The sequence below is a fragment of the Leptosomus discolor genome, chromosome 2 (assembly GCF_034619465.1).
Source record: "Leptosomus discolor isolate bLepDis1 chromosome 2, bLepDis1.hap2, whole genome shotgun sequence".
Taxonomy (NCBI): domain Eukaryota; kingdom Metazoa; phylum Chordata; class Aves; order Leptosomiformes; family Leptosomidae; genus Leptosomus; species Leptosomus discolor.
In genome coordinates this window covers 49764799-49785492 of record NC_141392.1, presented here as the reverse complement: position 1 = coordinate 49785492, position 20694 = coordinate 49764799, and the positions used below count along the sequence as shown (strand labels likewise).

Genomic DNA, 20694 nt, shown 5'->3' with positions numbered 1-20694 from the left:
TCCTTCTTGTGTTGGGGGCTCCAGAGCTGGATGCAGCACTCCAGGTGGGGTCTCACCAGAACAGAGTAGAGGGGGAGAATCACCTCTCAACCTGCTGGCCACACTTTTCTTGATACAGCCCAGGATGCGATTGGCCTTCTGGGCTGTGAGCACACATTGTTGGCTCATGTCCAGCTTTTCACCCACCAGCACCCCTAAGTCCTTCTCAGCAGGGTTGCTCTCTACCACATCATCCCCCAGCTTCCATTGATTATAAGGACTACCCCAGTCCAGGTGCAGGACCTTGCACTTGGCCTTGTTGAACCTCATGAGATTCACATGGGCCCACCTATCCAGCATGTCCAGGTCCCTTTGGATGGCATCCCATCCCTCAGGTGTGTCGACTGCACCACTCTGCTTGGTGTCATCAAAATCACATTCTAATTCCAGTATCTACTCTTACTTCACAGCTTCTAGCAATTAAGGTTTTTTTCATATTTTAGCTATTAGCTTAGAGTTTTCAGCATTAGAGATCATCTCTTTCTAAAGGTATCGCTAGTTTGAATGAACACCATCTAACCTCTTCAGTGGAACAGACTCACTTTTCTAAACCACAACACCATATTCTTACAGCATTTCCCAACTCCAAAGAAACTTAACTCCAACTATTCATATGCACTACCTTACAGTAGTTTCAGAAAAGTCTCTAACCTAACTCAAGCACTTTGACCAAATTTCAATACTTGCAATTAAAAAACAAGTTTTTAAACACAAAAGCTTCCCAGAGTTCCCAAAAAAAAAAAAAAAAAAAATCAGTTTTTGTGACAGAGATTCTGGTTTTATCACTTGAATGTTAAGAGTACAACATAGCCTTCCCTCAACCCCAGCAAAAGTGTTACAAGCAGATGTTTCAGCAATAAAGTTGAAATACAAAAAGTTGGTACCACATAATTAATCTTGAAAACTGCTTTTTCACCTTACCTTCGGCATTACTATCAAATATAGATACAAGATGCCTCGTTAAACTTTGACTGACATTTAACATAAAAAAAAAACCCCTACTTAATTCTTTTGTGGGGAAAAGAAAGCCTTCCTTCAGACTAATTAAGCACTGAAAGTAAAGAACTGATTCCATCAAACTGTCAGAAAAAAGTTAGAAACTCCAATTTATTTAGAACACAACAGAGGAAGAGAATTATTTGCTTTTTCTGCCACCCCTTTTTCATCTGTATAAATGAGCAGAAGGAGAGATGCTTTTTCAGAGATGCTATCTCTGCTCAATTTTATGGTGGTGGATGTAATGATACCTCCATGTCAGCAAAATATGGCCTAGGAAAATCAGTATAGTTTGAGATATTCAAATGAATATGTCACTGAAGTAAAAGAGGTCTGAAGTGATAATTAAATAGTGTGACATATGCTTGTACATTACAGACAAGGACACATTGTGCAACCTCTACTTGCACTGGTGAACACTTATAGGAGCAGCCCTATTGACGTCAATAAGACTACTTACGTGGCTAAGAACTCACTAACATGTGAAAGGTTGTGCAACAAAGCCCCAAACACGTTTCATACCACACATTGTTTCAAGCTTTGTTCCTCAACCACAAGTTTTTCCCTAATAGTGTTAATAATATTATTTCATTAATGTTACCATTCGGAAAAATATGTGAGAACATAAAACTTGTTCAGTGGTATCTGACATCGCCCAGCTAAATACTGAATCAAAGGCACACAAGAACTGCAGATTCACTGAGGCTGGCAGGCACCTCTAGAGATCCTAATCCACCTCCTGCTCAAGCAGGGTCAGCTGCAGCGGGTTACACAGGGCTGTGTCCCATCAGCTCCTGAGCATCTCCAAGGATGGAAACTCCACACCCTCTCTGGGAAGGCTGTGTCAGTGATCAGTCACCCTCACAGTGGAAAAAGTGTTTTCCTATGTTCAGGTGGAAATTCCCATGTGTCAGTTTGTACCCATTGCCTTTTGTCCTGTCGCTGGGCACTGTAAAGAGGAGCCTGGCTGCATCCATTTTACTTTCCCCTCCATAAGGTATTTACACACATGGATAAAATCCGCCTCCCCCTTGAGTCTTCTTTTCTCCAGGCTGAACAGACCCAGTCCCAATCATCATCATGGCCCTTCACTGGACTGGCTCCACTATGTCCATGTCTCTCTTGTACCGGGGAGCACAGAACTGGACCCAGCACTCCAGATGTGTCTCACTAGGTCTGGGTAGCAGGGCAGGATCACCCCTCTTGGCCTGCTGCCAATGCTTTTCCTAATGCAGCCCGGGATGTTGCTGGCCGCCTTTGCTGTGAGGGCACGCTGCTTGTGCAGGTGCAATAGAAAGGAATTACAGGACCCAATGCTACAGGGATTCCTACTTCCTAGCAGGTGAAATAAAAGGAAATATCTTCTACTGACTTGGACGTTGGCACAACAGAATAAAAAACAACATATGAGGTTGGCTGCTCTTCCACAAGCTTTCACTGGTGTGGCAACCCTCTGCTCACGTAATCTCATCTGGCAAAACATCTTCCATTGACACTATTTTAGATAAGAATTCAAATAATCTGTTTGTTACTATTTTAACATTTTCTTGTTGGCAACCACAGTAAAACAAAGATGCGGTGTTTCAGTCAGGCCCCTATTTTTTATTATGAAGTTTAAGCAAATGCCACAGAATTCAAGGCTAGTTTGAAAAATTAAAAATGAGCAGCTGCATCATTTCCCTGTCCTCCTCCCCCTCATCATCTCCCCACCCTCTTTTGTTTGTTTTGGAGACAGTGTAGCTCACTAACATGTGTTCACCTCCAAAAAGCATCCTTAGAAGAAAAAGGAGCTGGGGGGGGGGGGGAGTAGAGTTGGAAAAAGCAGAAGTGAAAATGAAAACAGGAGAAATGAAAACTGAGAACTTGTGTTTGTATAGGACTCAGGAAACATTTAAAAAAAACCCACTTCTGTCTACATGCCTACATTCACAGGATGCATGTTCTGCATTGTGTCTTTGCTATTATGATTTATATAAACTTTTCACAGGCAAGGATAAAGTACTCAATAAGAAAAAAATATTCTAATAGAATGGCTTCATCTTTCAACATAATTCAGCTTTGTAATAACCTGATTTTATCTAAAGCCTACTTGAACTTGGCCATTGGCTACATTCAGAAAACACTTTAAAACTATGAAGATGTCCACATAAGACAGACACTCTAATATAGGAAATTAAGGCACATTTCCACAGGATTGGTCATAACTTTTCACTTTAGTGTGTCACACTCCTGGGGGCTGAGATTTCAACTCCTGCCCAGCACACTGACTAACTGAAACAGTTCTCATGAGATGTTAACAGGCCCATTACAACACCATATAATGACAAAACAAAAATTCTAAAAACATACCTAAAAATCACATTGATAGCACATAAACAGACCCATCCACTGCCAAAACTAGCCAGTTAAAAGCTGTATCATAAAATATCCAATAGGAGAAGTAAACAAAGAACTTCAAAAATTTCAAATCAGACAAAATGAAGAGATTTCACAAATAGGTAGCTTTCAACATTTTTAAGCTCCTTCAGATTGACTCCAGGAAAGCCTCCAGACTTTAAATTCTGCAGGCTGGAGAATATAAATTGTAATACTATTCAGCTTAACTGACAGTGACATGAAAGATTTGGAGAAAAAGCCAGTGCACCAAAGATAACTAAAAAGTGATTCTGTGTTGTACTGCAAGAAAAATGGCACCAGGAGGTCTCTCAAGAATATAGTATCAGTGACAAAAAGCAGTCATAAATGACAGCCATTCCTGTTTCTCCTTTTGTACCACTGTCACGTTATTTTACAGAGTAATGGCTTAGTTTTTGGGACTTACTAGTGCTGGCGCTTTGTTCATGTTACTTCATGAGCTAACAAACATACCTGACAGTCAAACTCATCTGAGTCCCCTGGCATGTCTTTCCAGCAGACAAACAATCCTGATGTTTTCATTCAAATGACAGTGACACATGTACTGTAACTTCACTGCAAGATAACCAAGCATACTGAGGTGAGTAAATGCAAAATATTTTCCCAAGTTGAGCACACTTGGCACAACAGCAGCTAAGGAAATCTTAATCCGTTATGTATGTTTAACTGGCGGGGGGGGGGAGGCGCAGAGAGTAGTGAAAGGAATGAAGAAAGAGGCAAGCAAGGGCTAATGAAAACTGTATCGACTCAAAGTTTTCAGGCACAGTTGTCTTCTCTTGTGACAGGCAGGCTCAAGAAATACTGGATATATTATCAGCAGGAAAAGGTCACAGGGCTACTTCATTATGGATAAATGGGCAGAGTAAAGCTGGGAGAAAGCACAAAGAGAAGACAGAAGCAAACTTGAGGGACATGAGTATGAACACAGGTCAGGAAGAGTACAAAGACTGTATTCAGGAGTTATGAGAATGAAGCTTCTGTGTGGGTAGGCATGACACAGAACTGGAATGAGGAACCCACAAGCAAACAAGTTCAAAATTAACCAGAGGAGAAAAACACCCAAAACCCCAAAGTAACAGCTTTTGCAACAATCAAGTTATCCTGTCTACATGTGTGAATCTCTATGTTGTAGCAAAGAGCGGGCAGTATGAGGGTGGGAACAAGCAGCCAGGGCTGAGGGAAGGCAGGATGTCTTCTTACAGAAACATTGTCCATCTCCACTGGTTTACAACGTGAATTACAGCCTAAAACATGGAAGAATAAAAGCCTGCCAACTGAGAGGCCATGTAGCTACACTTCAGCTTTTAAGTATATAACACACAGAAAAGAGCAGCTAACACAATTTCTGGATATAATAAACAAGTAACTCACACCACAACTCGTTTGACAGAGCATCAATCTATTGTATAAAGACATTACAAAAAATGCCAAATATCACTAGATGTCTCCTGCACACAAAACTTGAGCTGTTCAGCCTTCCTGTACACAAAAAAAAGCAGATGCAGGAGAAAAAAAAAAAAGGGGGGGGGTTTATGATCATTTGCTCATTGTACAACACAGCCTTACCTATCACACATTGTTTCCATGTCAACAATTAAAACAGCAAGCTATTTTATTTATGTAGTCTACTCTATGAAGCTCCTTTGAACAATGTTGGGGTTTTTTGACAGAAAGAGAGGTGTCTTGAACTTGAAAGTCTGATTTGAAGATACAATATACCCTCTTTTATAAACATAAGAAACATGAGTTTTAAAAACCTGATGGAAACTGTGCAAGGAATCGCCTGAACAGCTTTGGAAGCAAAACCTCTCCAGACACCCACAACACTAGAACAAGACAATGCAAGTGTGTCTACAATCACTTGATTTTAAAGGGTCGTTTACAAGCACGAGAGCAAGGCTTGAAACTCTTGGTCAATGATTAGTATCCTCCAGCTCTTTTGAGAACTGCTGTTTTACCAGGACAATCTTAGTTGGCTTAAGATTTCAGTTGACGAAAGATACTGTCACTTTACCTCCTTATCCGCTTCCCTGGAAAGACAATTCCGTTACTCTGTTCTTCGTGAAATCCTGGGGCAGGAGGAGGTTGGGTTTTATTTTCCAGAAGGTCTGCAGGTAAAGAGAAGCTTCTCTTTCATACAAATTTCTAAACTCTTCTGCTCATAGCTTTTCCTATGATCACTTAAAACTCACGTAACAGCAGATTATCACCAAAAGGGACAGTGCTGCTTCATCTTCCACTCCCAACTGCATATTCCTGATGCCTTTTTTTGTATCTTTGCAAGCTTTTCAACAATTGTGAGGCGAACTGCATGGAAAATCTCTCTTTCTGAAAACCAATGCAGCAAAAAAAAGTTTGATTTCAGCAAAACTTTGCCCTGGGAGCGAAGAGAGTAGTGAGGACATCCCACCTGACGGCATCCTATCTTTGTGTCACCTTCAATCAAACTTCACTTAGGAAAACAAAAGCTTTGAAGTGTTGTGATTCTCAGCAAGTTTCTGATGACCATAAGAGATAAGACAGATAGCAAGACAACTGAATATATATTTCTTATTTTATTTTGAAGCTGCACAAAGTTGTGCCTTTTGAGCTACTGAATCTGAAATTTTGGAGGTATCAAATCTGAATTTTTAGTAGTGGACTCAGTACCTCCTAACAGCTGAAGTTCTCTGTCAAGAAAGGTATTGGTACTAGTGTTTTCGGGATACACCAAATGCTTATAAAAAATATGCAAATCTAATCAATTAGTTTCTTTGAAATAGTTGGAAAGTAGAATTTCCCAAGAAACATAAACATTCCAACATCCTGAAATTTGTTTTCATTTGTAATCAGTATTAAAAAACCCAACTTTTGGCCATTTACAGAAGAAAATCCGGGGCTTTTTGCTTGTTTTTCGTTTTATACAATGCAACAAATTGCTCCGATCACATCAAAATCGTATACTACTTAATACTCAAATTATTTCATTTAGAATTCTGAAAAATGTAAACTTAATAATTAACTCACAATCTTTCTAACAGAACTAACTTGTTTGTACTTTTATTTCAACAAAGCTGCATTTTCCAGAACCTACAAGTGAGTGGTGAGAGCCCACATCTCCATGCCATGCAAAATTCCTCTATTATGCAATATGCAGACACGTGTTTGTTTCTTTAACTTCTCCTTACTAGAAGCACTGGAATGAGCTGAACCTTACTAATCAGTTTACACGGCAAACCATACAGAAAAAAATATCACAGGCAGCATGGTCTTGCAGAGACAAAAACACAACCGAGCTTCCTTAGAGTCAGACAAAGAAAAAAATAAGCTAAAATCAAGCAGCGTTTTTCAACGTAATCCAGCTACCTAGTCAAGCTGAAGCTGCCACCCAAGAGACAGAGACACACTGGAGTCAAAACTGTCATTCAAGAACTGTGTTTGTGCACAACCATCCCTCATTGAGCACTTATGTATTTAATTATGAACTTCTAAAACTTCAGTCAGTCTCTTAGTAAAAACCATTATCTAAAAATATTTAAATTCAATCCATGTTTCCCTGGCCACTGAAAGTTTTACTAGCAGAGTTACATGCGGATTAGCATTTGCAGCTTTTCTTCAGGAAAAGAACAGTGCAATACCAAAAAAAACCTGCCCATAAGAAGCACTTCTGCTGAAAAATAAGTCCCAAATATTAACCCATGACACATAAAAAATGACTGTTTTTACTGATGTGAAGAATAATTATCTCAAATAACCAATTTAAAGAAAAATTTCATTTTCCATATAGTACAGCAGCTGCTAGGTAAAATTAAGACTTCAATTTTGCAATTAAGTATAGGAGTGGAAAAACAAGGGTAATTTGTAACAGTTTTTTACCTTAAGAAAGTTAGCAAATTTTATTTGTTGGAGCTCTCCAGTTAATATGAAATCCATTTTGAATTTAAAGCATTTTGATAACGTATCAACCTTTTAGTCAACCATAAAACATGTACTGGATACTTTCCAAACTTACAATTACCATAAAAGGAGAAATGAAGTGTCTGGGTTTTGGTGGGGTTGTTTGGTTTGTTCTTGTTGGGGTGTTATGCTATATGATAATACAAACCTACAAGGTCTTCTTTGTAAATCTATTGTATTCATCAGCATTTTCTTTATCCCAAAGAATTTATGTCCTAAATGTTCACAAAATGTATATATAGTACAAATTTTGTACACAGTGGAAAAAAAAAAAAAAACACAGCTGGAACTGTATGTAATCCCTGCAAGAAAACACATTTTAACTAAGCAAAGCTGTAAACCTAAGCCATCAGTGAGATATCCTGCTTCCCCCTGATGTGCTGTGACATGTCTGAATTTAATAGATAAATTAGTAGACTAACATCCAATATTACATTATTTCAAGTTATCATAAGCATAATATAGCAAGTTAGTGGATTTCTGTTTCGTGGTCATCTTCAGCTTTAAAAAAAAAAAAAAAAAAAAAGCCATGAAAATCCTTGGTGAGAGACTGACTACTAAGAGATTCCTTGAGAAGTATCTAGGATACATGTAAAGGGCACAAGGATTTCTCCTCTTATCCAAACTGAGAAAACAGTTTTCTTCTCTAGTATTGAGAAAAAACATGCTTGTGCTCTTCTTCCCTTCGTGCTCAGGATATGCATCTACTACATCTTCTGACCTACCTTAGTTTCCTCTAAACCAAAGAACTGGAACATGAAAACTCTCAGAGAACACTGTCACTGCTTCTGTGACCAGAGGGTTGCGAAGGAATGCCTAAACACCTGAGAGAGTCTGAAACCACGGATGTGGTCAGTATACTGCTAACGTAGGCCAACGGGAACAATCAAAATCACCTCTTTGTATAAACAGCCCAGCAGCAGGCACACACGTGGAGAAGGCAGAATGTGTAGCATCACCATGCCCCGCAGCCAAAGCTATTTGAACCAGTAACTCTTCAGCCCCTGCAAACTGCCTTAACCAGCACGCAGTCAGGAGCTCTAGTTGGAAGCAAAGAGGAAGCTAATTTTCTGAAGCAGGTCACAGTCCTTCCAGACACTGAGAAGTGACAGAGCCAGCTGTGGAGTAAGCAACAGTATTCCAGCACAGGGACGGCAACACTCATCTGGCAGCAGGGGGTACCCCCGGTCCTGGTTTGTTCTCCTAAAACTATTTCCGGTCCCCATACAGTGACTTTTTAACTGTACAATACACATAAAAGGTAACAATATAGGGGTTTTTTTGCTTTGTTTTAAGTAAGTCTCTTAGGACAACTTGCGTCCGTCTTGAACACACACACACACACACACACATTTTTTTATTGGACCTTTATTTCAAATGTAGCAGGAACTGCTACTAAACTGCTCTATCAGTTAAGGACTACACTTTCTACTTCCCTAAAAGAAATACAGTGCCCATGCTGGAAAGATGTTCTGCAGTCACAATCATAAACATTGCAAATCTGGGGATAAAATATTACTACTTTGTTCTCAGGACCTAGTGCTCCCCTTCACCACCCTCCCCACACACAGCCCAAAAAAGAGAAATTCAAAGTTTTCACTGTAGGAGGCCACTATTTCAGAAAGTTACTGTACAAAAACCTAGTGCACAACCATCCCACACACATGCTAGAACAACTATTCCCTTGATGGAGCTTTAATGAAAATGATAGAAATCTACCAAAGGATTAACTTCCTTCTATTAATAAGGATACATAGTTATGCTTGCCAAACTAATACAGCATTTAATAATTTTATAGATTTATCTGCTTGTTCTGTTATAAAAATGCATAAAGCTTATTTCATTTGCACTCTTAAGCAAAAATATTAACTGAAACATTACAACTGTAGTTGTAATGTAGTACACACACACGACATGTACCCGTCTAGTCATCTGAAGAAAAAAAAAATAATTTCCATAGACATGGAAATATTGTGGGCCAGTGTGACAGATAAATCATGGCAAGAGAACAATCAGAAATATCTTCATACCCGTGAGCATAACAAAAGTTTTTATTGTGGATCGCAGCAACAAGTTGTAGCTGTAGTCTGCATTTCGGAGAACTTTTGCTTTGAGGTGAGGTAGTAGGCACACACACACAGCTCGCTTTGGTGAGCATCAGAAAGCAGCTGAACAGCTGAGTTCAGTATAGTAAAATCTGGCTCTGACTGTTTTGAATACAGAGAAACCTCAGCAGAATAGTGGCACTTTTGTTGGAACATCAAAAGTTAAATTACTATTTCAGTCCAATCAGATACAACAGCAAAGGAAAAGAATCAAAAGATACACACTACTCTTATATCTGCTACAGCACTGATTTCACTTTGCTTTTACAAGTCTCTGTTTCTTTCAAATAGCATTATGAAAAAAATGTGTTATTAAAATAAAAGCAGCACCACATGCAGTCATAAAAAAAACAACCAATGTCATGGTGCCTTGATGCTGAAAGTTGTTTTCCACTTCAGAACAATGATACTGAAATTAAGAGAAATGTCTTCTCTGTTCAATGACTGGCTTATTACAAGCAGCATCTTCAAAATATCATCAGCTTTTCTTTGCAAAAAATAGATTGCTTCTGAAGAAAGAGGCATTGCAGAGGTTTGTGCGCTCTTTAATGTCACTTCTTTTTAAACAACATCAATCTTCTTATAAGCAATAACTAGTTCTTAAAGTTTTCTCCTCCTGCATTTCCTATAATTTTACTCTATCAAGCTGTAAAAAAACACTAGGTAAACTTTGACTTTTAGAGCCCAGTCACTACCTTGTTATTTCAAAATAAAGTATAGACCTCTCTTAAAAAACTGAAATACAGCTTTTCTATGCTTGCCTAAAAATAGTTTCTTTTTATTTAAATATCACATCAAGGTACTAGAAACATTAATTAAACCCACAGACATTCAAGAATATCAATTTTATGATTCCTGCACTTTGTTTTCCTGTAAGTTTGGAGGAGTTCAAATCATTACTACTTCATTATACGAAATAAACTCTTACAGCTTTAAAAGTTGATAATATTCCTGACACTTATAGATGAAACCAGGACAGTATCTTACTCTTAATGTTATAGCTATATACTCATATCAAATAAGAAACAGTTCAACATCAATACCTCTTGTCTCTTACCAGAAACCTTATATATTATTTACAACTCCTAAGACAACATCTAACAGTATTTATACTCCAGTATACAATGACTTTGCTCTACATACCCCGCATAAACATCTTCAAATGCGATTTGTGTCAGGTCCTTTTAATCATCCGAAGTACTATCTGTCTTCCATATTCCCAAACAAGTAGTTCATATAGCCAAAATACTGGCTGCTCATAAGCACTCATCTCCATTAATTTAACAATATGCTGTTACTGACAACAGAAGGAAGAAAGGTTTTTGCACACAGTGACCAGCTGGATTACAAAGTTACAGCGTTGTGGGCCCCCAGCCAGAAATGGTAGGTGCTGACTTTGGTCTTGAGTGTAGAAAAAGGCTCAACAAAATTCACTCCCTCACTTTCACGTGAAAAGCATCTGTAATGCCGCTTGGCATGGCAGAGATGATTTTTCATTCTCTGTTCCTACTTTACTTTGCTGTCAAGTATGTGAGACAGAGTCCAGGCTTCAACACCCTTCAACCCCACCCTTCTTCACTCAGTTCTTTAAAAAAGGCTTAATAGAAGACAACCATTTCTTTTGGTTTTCTTCTTCTGCTTTCCACATTATTATACGCACACATTAATCTATCCTGAGGGCTCAACACCAGTCAAATTATGAGTATGGACATCAATTCTCAGTAATACACAGACTTCCATGAAAATACGTATCTCACACGTAAGAGGAATGTAGGGTTTTTAAGTGACATTTGAGGGGCCTTACGTTTATGATCCTAGCATTTTAAGACCCTCATCTAAGTAATCTTATTTTCAGAAGTGCAAAGCCTTCCCCTTAATTTTCACTTAACTCAATGGGAGTTAACTACAATGCTGCCATGTCCCAGATGTGCACCCCACTTTTTCAGTGCTACTCATCCAAAACCGGCATACCTAAAATATTCAGAACCTAGTGATTTTTCAGATCACCTATAAACTCTGAAAGCAGTGACAAGTTTTCACACTTTCCAGTTCACCCCAAAAAGGCAGACATATATCTAGCAAAATCAATGGAGTCTGAAATACAGCAATGATTCTACAAATGTTTCAGTATTGTACTAAATAGAGATACAGAACAAATCTTGTTTGTTTTTAAATCTGCAAAGTTACTTATAAATACTATTGAATTTTATACCTGCAGAAAGTTATACCTTCTCAATGAAAGATTCTCTTTCATGAGATAAAGGAATATGAATCAAAAACCTTATGCTAAAGGGAAATATTACTGTTTCTGGACAGACCAATTTGTTCCCAGAGACATCACATCCACAGGAAAGTATACCAACACTTTCAACAGACAGCATAGTATGACAATAACAGGGATTTAATTTGGGACTTGAAAACAGTAAAAGACAACAAGCCAAATTTGCAGAGATTATAACCTCACATAAAAATGGCAGATGCTTCAATGAGCTTTTTAAAGGAGGTATAACCGTGTAGAAGCCTAAGCAGCATTTATTTCTATTATAGTCATTCAACCTGCTTCAGTTCTTTTGTAAATCCTGCTGCTTACTGGAAAGAAATAATTGTACGTATTTGGATAATTCACACCAAGTTATAATAAAGTGCTGTAATAGCATTCTGGTTTTCAAGTGATAAGAGGAAAAATGTCAGTTTAAATTAATTTAAATCATGGGCTTCCAAAACTTTTCTTTTTGATGTGCAGGCAGTGAAAAACAACAGCTAGAGGCTCTAGGCAACAACTGTCCCATCACTGCTTCCCTCTAATCCACACATTGCATTCCTTCAGTCCATGAAGTTTGAGCTTGCCTGCCTTTAATCATAACCTCGCACCTTCCTTTGAAGTGAAACCTCCTCTTACCCCTTCTTTTTGTTTTAAGCTATTTTCTTCAGTACATAATAAAGGAAGAAAGAGTATGTTTCGCCAGCCACTGACAAAAAAAAAAACAAACAAACAAACAAACAAAAACCACCAGAAAACCAAAAAAACACCAGCCAGCATGGAACTGCAAGTTTAGCTGCTGCAACTTGGCCTAAGCTCTCTATAGAGCACTAACCATCCAAAAATATCATCCACCTTGCTGAATTCTGAATACTACTTTGAACAGTTGCATTGTAAGCATTGGCGGCCTATCTACTGTGCCCACTCAAGATCATACGCAAAAACATACCTGTTTTCTCCAAGGCTCCTGTTTTACATTTACATCCATCATTTTGTATCAGAATAGAAGTAGTAGCGCACCACAAATGTGCACTACAGCATCCCTTGCATCAGGTCTCCCTGATACACCTCTATTCACACCTAAATTGTTTCCTGCCCAGACTTTGCAATTCCCTATACACCACATTAAATGCACACATACTTCAATAAACTTGAATGCTGTGGCTATATTCTGCTGTTGTGCTAGTTCGTTAAGTTTTTATCACACCTCTCCTCCCCCTCCATCACACTCCTCTTCCACCTCCAGCACAGACTTCCTACAACCACTGTCAGGGTGAAATTTTAAAATTACATGCTGGTTTCCAGACTTTCCATAGCCAAATTTTCTCAATTTCTGAAATTCAAATATTCACTTAATTTCTTTGCCTGCTCCTTTTGCTTCTTCTGTCTGGGCTCCTCCTCTGTCTTCATCTTCCATTTTTCTACAGCTGGGGACAGAGATACTGATTCGACTTCAGTCTACACGCAACTCAAGAGTATTTTGCCCCTTCTGTAAAAATATCTGAGCTAACATTTAGGTAAATACTGCCCAAATTCCTGCCCTCTCCTAGGTTATAAATGGGTTCTAATGGACTTTGGAAGACACTTTATAAAGAGCAGAAAGTAAAAGCAAACCAAACTGCTTAATCACATTAATTTAACAACAGCAGTGTTCACATACCAAAATCTGTTTTGCAAGAAGTAAAAAAAAGCTGTGAAAGAAGTTTAAACTATTGTTCTCTGTGAAAGAAAAAACAGGAGGAGATTTCTAAAATCTCCTAAGTCTTGCATTTTCCTATTTGCTGCTAAGATTTAGGGGAGAGACTAAAGGGCTAAAATGCAGGTCACTCACTAATTGTCTGTTTTGTTTTTTGGTTTTTTTAAATTAGTGTAAACGCAATGCCAAAATTTTCGTTCTCACTATTACAGAGCTTCTGGTAAACAACTGCCTTACTTCATGTACCAGGTTCTCTCAAACGGACTGCTATACTCTGTATCACCCTCTTCAATTCATCTTCTCTCTTCTAGACAGATCAAAATTGATTATGTTTTCTAAATCTCTCAGAAGTCCTTTTGATTTCCTTTGGATTCTAACTCATTCGTATCCCCAGAGCTCCATTTTCCAACATATGCATGTTACTTCGGCTACAGCATCACCAGTGGTGAACAGAGGGCAATCATTTTTTCACATTTCACTTGCAATATTTCTGTTGTTAAAACTTTTGCCATACTTTGTTGACTTACTCGTTTTGCTATCCATTACTATCCCCATATCTGATTCTGCTGTACTTATAGCTATCTATTTCTGATTTTACATTTGCATATGTTGTATGTAGCATTATCATACTTCATTTGGTTCATTACAGATCACTACTCCAGTTTATCACAATTTTTGAATGATAAACCTTCTCCGCAACTTCTCTCTTGCTTGGTGGCATTAACTGATTTTTGTACACGTGCCCTCACGTTTTGTACCCTCTTCCATAAAAGATATGAAATATATGTAGCCCAAGAAAAGGTTTGCATGTGCTGTCAAGTTCAAGAGCAAACAACTAATAATTATTCTTTGAGTAACACTGTTCACTTTGTAAAGTAATCCCATTATAATAATTTAAGTGAGAGTTCCCTGTTTTACTTGTGATAACACACAGAACGGCATTAAAGTTGAGATAAAGTTCCATAGGTCACCACAGCAGCTCTCAAATCAAGAAGCAGAAAAGCCTGAAATGGTATCCCTTCCGAATGCCGGAGGGACGAGAATTTGGTAGTAACTCTCAGAGGCACAGAGGAAGCACACAAGGGCAAGGAGGGAAAATGTACGTCCCACTCCCGAGCAGTCCGGCCGTGCTGCAAACTCACTGCCTCACAGGAAGCAGCTCTTCTCACTGCCCAGGACAGCAATGCAGCACACCCAGGCACAGGCACCGGCACGCAGCGCTTTCTCTGGAAGAAAGAAGAAGCAGGCAACCGAGACCCCATACTGACCAGGAGGGAGAGGCCAGCCCCCACAGAGTTAGAGCCTTGAAGAAAGAGATCAAGAATTTCATCAAATCCTCCTGCTTAGGCTGCACCTAACTTCCAGAAATGCTTAATACAGCTGCATAAAATGTTCGGTCACAGTTAACCTTCCTACAGTCATTAGTTCAGCCTAATAAATGAAGTGCTCTCTTCATTTATAACTTCCCTCTGGCTCTAACGGCTAGGCTTTTTCTAAGGAATATCTTGGTGTTTGTTTCACACGAGCTATAACTCACTTTACATCTCACCATTTCTGATTCGTTTTTGGTTTGGTTTTTTTTTTTTTCCTTTTTTTTTTTTTTGAAGAGTGGTATATTTTTCCAATTACTCTTCATAACGTAACTTTCATCCTCTTCCTTTCATGTCATGCTGTATGTCCTGTATGAAGATTATAAAACATCTAGAATGTTACAAATGTGTTACTAAACCACCCTTCACACAAAAACCTGTTCTTTTAAATAACTGAGTTATTCTAAAAAGGGGCTTGATCAGTGAGATTTAGTATCTCTTTGAAAGTTGTTTTTACTCAAAAGAAAATTATGTCATGATTTTTAAGTAATACAAGCAATACAAAAATCATTACAGCAAAAGCCAAAGACGACTACGGAGCCTAGTGCTTCCCTTAAAGACAACGAGTTCACACTGCTGACTATAATGAAATCCACTTCAGCTTGCAAATTGCTAAAGGACCAAAAATATATAACTACTCACATTAAAACACAATTATCTTTTCACGCTATTATTAAAATAATGCCAACTCACAAAATGAGAACTTAAGTTATTTTGTATTTTATAAACATCAACGTTTTGTGAGTATAAAGCATTTAGCGTCACTTTACATAGGACATTAATACTACACATGATAGCTTCCAACTGACGACTTGTGAAAGGTTTTTTGACTTCAAAATAATAATCATAATTCTTTCCAGAATTATCTGGCAATAATCGTTCTTGAATCCCTAGCTGAAACATCATCCTGCTGAAGCCGGATGATGAAATTTGGCCTCTATTAATTACAGTATCTATCTGCACTTTCTCTTGCAAAGTTTAAGCAGAAGAAAATTTGTCAGAGAAAGCGCTCTCTAAACGTGACCACTGTGAAAATACACAGGTGTGTGTACAGTATCTGGATCTCTCTTTTTTACTTTATTTTTGTCGCCAATAGTTAACTCAATACTAGCCTTTTCAGTCATGCTTCATAATATAGTCTTTTTAATCGGATTCTACAGTGAATAAAGTTCCTAGAAACCAGAAGCAGCAGAGGACTAAGGGAATACCTCTCCCTTCTTTTCCGTAAAGAGGATCCACAAACCACTTTTTGTAGACTTTATCTTGAGAAACAAGTATACAACAACCAGATTGAGAAAGGGAAGAGATCCAAGAGAAATCCTCCCATACAATCAGGAAATAATGCCCGCTGTCCTAGGGGAGAGAGGAGGGGAGATGGGAGAAAAACACTGTATATTAATAAATTCACTGCGTAATTTATTTCTAAGTAATAATTCCCCAAAAAGTCGAAGCTGCACACAATTTAAACGACACGCTATTCATTCTGACTTCTCATCCAGTCAAAAAAATACATAATGGATCACCTGATACCAAACTTCACTTCAGCATGATTTAGGGATCTCTTAAAACAACTACGTACTTGAGAAGTAACATGGTCTTTCACAATAAATAATATTGTATCTAGTATTCCCACCTTAATAAGAGACTGCATAAACTACTACTAAGTCCCATAATTTCTAACACACCTATGCATCCAGTCCTCACAGAAACGAAGCATGATTGTGTTTCAGACTTAAATTCTATGCATCCCATCCAACTCAGAGCCAGAGATGCATGAGTCCTGCAAGCTCCTCCTGATTAGAAACTCAGCTGAATTTTGTAAGCATCGCCTACGCAGCCAGGGGAGTGCCAGCCCCAAGAGAAGTTGTAGTTTGAGATACCCAAAACAGTACTCAGAGCAGGTCTGAGAGCTAGCACCGTTCTGCAATTGTGAAACGCCATTTTGCAGCAAACTTTCACGTTTGGCATTTTAAACATATACAGACAGACACGCACATGCACTTCTCAGGCAATTTTTGGTCTATGGTAAAAGGATGAAGTTCTACAAATGGATGACAAGCATGATATATGGCTTTATACATAAAGAAGCCCAAAATGAGTCCAAGTATTTTAATAACTTCTGTACAACACCTGTAAGATGGCCCATATACCACATACACTGATGCTCTCTATCATCACTGAAAACAACATGTTAAAGTTAACATCAACCTTGCACTTCACAACACACGGACATATCCTCTTTGGTTCCGGCAGCACTGAAAGCGGAGCCCCAGCAGTATTCCCTTAGACCACAAAGCTTCCCAAAAAGCTTTGGATAAGGGTTTGAATTGTTAGCCCAGGGTAACCATGTTAGTGCCATTTTGCCACTTCTTCAGCATGTGCAGCAGCAACATTTCAAGGCTACCTCTAACAGCCTTAATGGGGCTTCAACAGTAGCCACTGCAGTGGCTACTCAAGCCTTTGAGACCTGTGATTAATTGGATCATCTTGACACATTTGTTTGGATTTGGCTTTACAGCAGCGTAAAATAAAATTTTCAAAATATACTCCTCTAAATACACCTTCAAATACAATGAAGTGTGAAAAAAACGAACGTACACATAAAAATTGCAAATAAGTACGCAAATTTTGAAACAGAATCATAGTACTTATAGATGAATGTACCATTTTCAAACCAAAGGTTTATACAAACATACCAAAACAAGCATGTGATTACAAAACATGTTCAATTTCCTATCTTAAAAATACTATAGCACTTAGAGCTTTGAAGTCATGTAAGCTAATGAACTCATCTTATTTCTAAAGGATTTAACATTCTTGCAATATTCAGCAAAAAGTTACTCTTAAGAAAACGTAACAAGAGAAAATATAATACTTTCAAAGCATAAGAACACTTTTCAAAATCTGAAGTACTAAAACTACAATTCAATACAGAAGGTCAAACAATAAGAACTATAAAGATGAATAGAAACAATAAAAAAAGGTGAAAGACTTCAGAGAGTACTATTCTACGTTTATTATGACAGCTAACTTTTTTTTTTTTTTAATCATAAATGTAGTCTTAAATTTGTGATTTCTTTTTCTGTTTTGCTCCAAGGTAAGATATTAGGTTCTTGAAAAGAATGCTTCATATAGCTTTAAACAGCATTGTAACTTGGGCTTGGCTCTCAGGCTTCATTAACATTACACGCTGTATTGCGTGTCTGATGCTGCAAGTACAGTCAAATATACATCACACATGATGAATTAAACACACTTTTTTGAGCGGACATCTATTCTTGCCAAACAATTCAGAAATAATGCTAAATAGTTTAAACAGACAGAACTCTGGCCTGAATTCAAGAAAAGCAGCAAGATGTTAAAAAAATATCTCAACAGAGCTGCCTTTTCCAGACAAAGAGCCTTTTTTTCCCCTCTTGGCACAGAGGTTTGGGACCAGAGCCAAGGTGCTACTTATCAGCTGTTTGACATCAGGGGAGGACTGCGTGCGTCAGTGGACCCAGTAGGGACCCCGGCTTATGGCAATGCACCATGTGGTTCTTATCTTATCAGTTTGCAGGGTCTGGCACTTCAAGCTCTACAGTGTGAAAAGAAAAGGGGAAAAAAAAAAGGGGGGGAAGGAAGGAAGGTGTGTACAACTGGGAGGGAGGAGGTCAAAGGGGACTTGTGAGCCAGGACAGACTGCAGAACAGAGCCCAGATTATACTTCGGCCTACTGCGCTGCGTACAGTTGCCGAAAATCCTAACAGAGATGCCTCCTGCTTCCCTATATGCTCATAGAAGAGAGGAACTACTTCATCTCATCTAGCTTCAGAGAAGGCAGAACAATGTGCGTGTCAGATGGACAAGGGGACAATGCTCCCCTTCACATACAGCTGACAGAAGGGACTGCCAGAGAAATAAGATACATGATATACTCGTGAAAAAGCTTATCAAGGTACGTGTGTCCTCCTGTAAGTCTCTGAACCAGAGCAGTTTCTTCTTGCAAACAAGATTTAAACAGCCCGGATTACTTCTTCAAATGCACAGCTTCAGCAAGTTTTATTATAGCAAATTATTCTCAGGGACAAACAGAACTTAACGATACAGTACAACTCCAAGCTTAAAACTTGATTGCACAAATGAACCTTTGTACTTTGTATTTAGAAAAACATTCACCCAGGAAGGCAATCATCAAGTAAAACAGCTGCTTTCCAAGGTTTATGCCAACCGAAAAATTAATATAATTACTCAGAAAAATATGATTTGTCTTACCCTACCCTTCCTACACAATGTCTATGAATCAGACAGCAAAACAAAGTCACCTCCTTCAGATTAATTTCCTTAAATTAAACACTATTCTACAGCCACATTACAAGGTATAAATTACAAGAAAAAAAGTGAGAAGCTGTTAAAATAGCTGTGGAAATTAGTGGGTTTGTACCCTTGACCAATCTTTTTAATTATTTCCAGGTATTTCCCTACAAAAATCTTTTCATCTTATACTGCAGTGAGCCAGAGATACATCAGTACAGAACAAAAGAAAACTGCTCAACTCTTGCACAGAAACCTTCTTTGCTAAGGATTCAGCAGAGCTCCAAGAACGCCTCCTTGCTGAGGACCAAGACTGGGCAGCCTGTCCTGGACTTCTGTTCACTCTAAGGAAGGTTCTAGTTTTGTTATTTCAAAACACTGTTTTCATAGACTGTATCATCAAAAGTTGTTACGTTTTGCTGCATACAACTACCCTGTGCTTCAAGTTTCATTCCTCATGTTGTGTCAACTTTCTGAACTACAATAATACTGTGTAGCCTGTGGGACAATTGCTCATCTGAAGAGGCAATATGCTTTTATGGTCAAAACACACTAGCAGAAATGAAGAATTAAATGAAAACACATCCTAAGCCTTTGTCAACATTGCCCGTAGGAGAATAAAAACTGCACTGTGAGTTTAGTGTATTTTGAGAAATTTTCCAGCACAAGTAGTACACTTTCTTCTCCAAATATGACCTGACTATTTATTAGGTAAATACCAATAACGTATTCTTACATAAAACACAAAGCAGAAATTTATGATCAAAGATCCTGACATTTAAAAAGCTGTCTATAGATGGAAATACAACATAACCACCAGTTTGCTATGAAAATCTACAAAGTTACCACAATATGACACTTCTTCTGATTTTTATGATTCTAATTTATTTTTCTGTTTATTTTCGGTGACTGAGAGAGAGAAAGCCTGAACAGAAACATCACCTTTAGACACTAAACAGCAGTCTAACCTTTACTGATAAATTTCTGCACTTGGATGAAGTCACTGCTGTGGTCATCTCAAAGGCCTGTGCATAGGGACTGGGATACAGAATTGGTGGCTTGCAGAGCATGCTGTTTCCCCTTGCGTTAAATGATAAATATAGAAGTTATTGGCAGTGACCAAAGATCACTTCACATGGGATCATGTGTCTCCATGTGTCACGACTTACAGAAGGTGGTGCTTTTCTTAGATCGTGTGATTTTTCAAGAAACAGTACTCTTTCGACTTCAATTAGAAAGCACAATTGACAAATGAATTGCAAGTGTAGTTACAGACCTATGACACACATACGTAAACACCGCATGTGATGCTTCATTAGCCAAGAAAAACATTCACACATGAAAAAATAATGTGCACCATATTTGAAGACCATATCTGTCACATTAGGTGGCTGCTCGAGTACAAAAAAGTGCCTACCTTGTATCTGCATCTTGCAACTCCCCCTCTTTTTCCTCCGCTTTTTGGAACAAGACAATCATCAAGATCTCAGTGCAAATACACAATACCAAGATATTTTATGTAAGTCAATTTAAGTGCTACACTTAAGTCATATACCAAAGCTTTGCCAGCTGCTGTTAACACAA

At 38.3% G+C, this 20694-nt stretch overlaps 1 protein-coding gene across 1 annotated transcript in view; it reads right to left on the bottom strand.

Moving 5' to 3' along the window:
- Nucleotides 1–20694, bottom strand: part of PDE10A (phosphodiesterase 10A) — a 193279-nt gene that overhangs the window by 122194 nt on the left and 50391 nt on the right. The gene's annotated exons all lie outside the window — the stretch shown is intronic.